We start from the raw sequence: 3,434 nt of genomic DNA, 5'->3' as shown, positions 1-3,434 counted from the left end.
TTTTATTACAATCCCATTTAGATGATCTGCGAGAGACGCACCATATTCCGGACCACGTGGAAATGGTTCCGGCCGGGACGGACTATGCCAATGTGCACCTGCCTGGATATTGCACATTCTACGAGTACCCGTTCTTGATCGGTTACAATCTTCCAGTCTACCCTCTGATGGAGGAGCTTTGCCGTTTTTATAATGTGTGTCCGACCCAACTCACTCCTTACACCTTGAAGGTGTGCCGTATTATGACCACTTATGCGGCCAGGGCTGAGTGCAGCATCTTGGTCCACCACCTCTTACGGTTATTCAGCCCTGGTTACCTGAGGGGTACCATGCTGCAGTTAAAAGGTCGTGGCACAAGGGGCTTGGTTGTTAAAGCCGATGATAAGCCCAACCGCTGCTTTTGGCGTAAATATTTCTACATTAGGACGGAGCACCTGGTGTCGAATCCCGAAGGGTTCCCGGAAAGATGGAATCCAGAACGTAAGTATTTCTACTCGTAGAATTCAGGACTGCTTGCGCTTTTGACCATACAACCATTGTGATTTCTTTGCTTTTCTCCTCCCTTTTTTTTATTCGCAACGAGGGCTTCTCCACCCCAGTTCATTGATGACAATAAATCATGGGTGGAAAGAATAATACCTTATGCGGAGGAATGCCGTACCTGGGCTGCATTTCTTCGACAGTACGACCCGTCAGGTAATTCTTTGGCTACGATTTGGGAATTCCCTACGTTCTCGTTTCCTGACTTATTCGTGTTGTCAGGTCGGAACGCTCCTAAGAAGAAGAAAAAGAACGTCGTCACCTTACCTGGGGCGAGGACTGATTCCGAAGACGGATACATACCCTGTGGTTCGCCCAGTGAGGGCGCTGCGGAGGTCCCTCAACCGCTGCCTGTGGCGGCGTCCACGAGGGGAGCGACTCCTTCAATGCCATCCCCACGGGCTGTGGAGGAGACTTCTGAGAGCGAGGAGCCGCCAGAAAGGAAAAGACGTCGGTTGATAACCGGCAAAGGGATAGCCTCAGAAGACGAGGGGGCGAGCGAGCCCCATCGGGAGTCAAGGCCAGTTTTTATGGCAGATGCCATCCGTTCCGGGAGGTCGGCTCCCCAAGGGGGGGCGGTTCTCGACGCCAGCCCACCACGCATTCCGGAGAGCGGCTCATCGGCTGCCGTTGGAGAAGCGGGTGATGATACCGAGAGGGTGGGCCCTAAGGTCGCCCAAGCGGATGCAGATGCATTAATGCGGGGTCCGGCCCGTGTGGAGATGACGGCAGGTAGATCCAACCGCTGAATCCTGATCCCAGGAGGGTTTAACCTGTTGCAACACAGCGAGCAGGCCGCAACGGATATGACCCTGCTATGTGCGGCCGTTGAGCGTGAAACGTTACAAGGGGTTAGCGACGGGGAACTATCCCGGAGGGTTGCCGGCGCGGCCTTGCAGGTATTTTTTCGATTTTCTTCATGTACCGTAAAGTAAACTTTGATGCATACTAACTTGCCTTTCCTCCTTTCCTCTTTTTTTAGACTCTCATATTGGAGATAGAGAGGGGGCGGAGAGCGCAAAGGAAGGCAGCCACCTTTAACAAGGTGGTAAAGAAATATTGGCGGTGCCGTGTCAAGCATCAGGCGCTGGCGGACCTACTCAAACAGGACCCGGAATTTCGGGTTTTCCGTGAGGGTTTGGAGCAGTTGGAGGCCCAGCTGAAACGGAGGGTGGCCGAGTTGGAGCAGATCGATGAGCAGCTGATGACCGCCCTGGCTCGAAACATTGAGCTGGAGACTCTTCTCCAGTCTAAGGAAGAAGAGTTGGAGGTTGGCCGTCGGGTAGCGGCGGAAGCTGCTGATTTGCGGATCAAGGTTGCGGCGACCGCAGTCGAATCTAGGTCGACCGTCGGCGGCGATGGCTTTGGCCATTATATAGTTGATGGCCTTAGCCATGTAGGCGACTTCGACTGTCGTCGAGTCGTTTACTCACCGTAGTCGAATCTAGGTCGACCGTTGGCGGCGATGGCCTTAGCCATAATATAATTGATGGCCTTAGCCATGTAGGCGACTTCGACTGTCGTCGAGTTGTTGACTCACCGTAGTCGAATCTAGGTCTACCGTTGGCGGCGATGGCCTTAGCCATAATATAATTGATGGCCTTAGCCATGTAGGCGGCTTCGACTGTCGTCGAGTCGTTTACTCACCGTAGTCGAATCTAGGTCGACCGTTGGCGGCGATGGCCTTAGCCATAATATAATTGATGGCCTTAGACTTTCACACATTGGAGATGGCCGTAGCCTTTCATACATTGGAGATGGACGTAGCCTTTCATACATTGGAGATGGCCGTAGCCTTTCATACATTGGAGATGGCCGTAGCCTTTCATACATTGGAGATGGTCGTAGCCTGTCATACATTGGAGATCAAGCTAGTCCAGTCCGTTTATCATGTCGGCCTGGAGGTCGTAAGGAGAGGTTGATATGATAATCTTGTTTCACAAGTATCTCCAAGTGTCCCCTCTGCCGCCTCGTTAAAAACCTCCCCGAGAAAACCCAATTGGGACAAAACTCGGGTAAGGGAAAAAGAGTACGACTTGGGAGACGCCTTTCAGAAGTGGAAATACTTGAGGTGAGTAACGTTCCAGTTGTTTTGGAGTGTTTTCCCTTCCATTGTTTCCAACTGGAATGCGCCTTTGCCGGCTACTGCTGTGATTTTGTAGGGTCCTTCCCAGTTGGTGCCCAGTTTCCCTTCACTTGGGTCTTTGGATGCCAATGTCTTGGCTTTAAGGACATAGTCTCCCACCTCGAGTGGTCTTATTTTGGCCCTCTTGCTGTAGTATCTTTCGACTTGTTGCTTTTGGGCTACCATTCTGATATGGGCCATTTCTCTCCTTTCCTCAGCTTCGTCGAGGTATTGGAGCCTGTTTGTGTCGTTTTCTGTTCCACTGGTGTGTGAATATCTTAGGCTTGGTTCGCCGACCTCGACGGGTATGACCGCATCGGTTCCGTAGACCAGCGAGTACGGTGTTTCCCCCGTGCTGGATTTGGGTGTGGTCCTGTGTGCCCACAATACTTCGGGTAGCAGCTCGGGCCATAGCCCTTTAGCGTCCACGAGTTTCTTCTTTAGTATGTTTAATATTGTTTTGTTGGAGGATTCCGCTTAGCCGTTGGCGGCAGGGTGATATGGCGTGGAGAGTATCCTCTTGATGCGCAATTTCTCGAAGAATTCGGTTGTTTTTTGACCGATGAACTGTCGTCCGTTGTCACAACTGATTTCTTTGGGGATGCCGAAGCGGCATATAATATTTTTTCATATGAAGGCGATCACTTCCTGTTCGCGTATTTGGGCGTACGCTCTTGCTTCCACCCACTTGGAAAAATAGTCAGTTAAAACTAATAGAAATCGTACCTTTCCTCGTCCCGCTGGTAGGGGACCGACTATGTCCATTCCC

This window comes from Nicotiana attenuata, chromosome 1 (assembly GCF_001879085.1).
Source record: "Nicotiana attenuata strain UT chromosome 1, NIATTr2, whole genome shotgun sequence".
NCBI classification, from domain to species: Eukaryota; Viridiplantae; Streptophyta; class Magnoliopsida; order Solanales; family Solanaceae; genus Nicotiana; species Nicotiana attenuata.
This window is presented reverse-complemented; position numbering follows the sequence as displayed.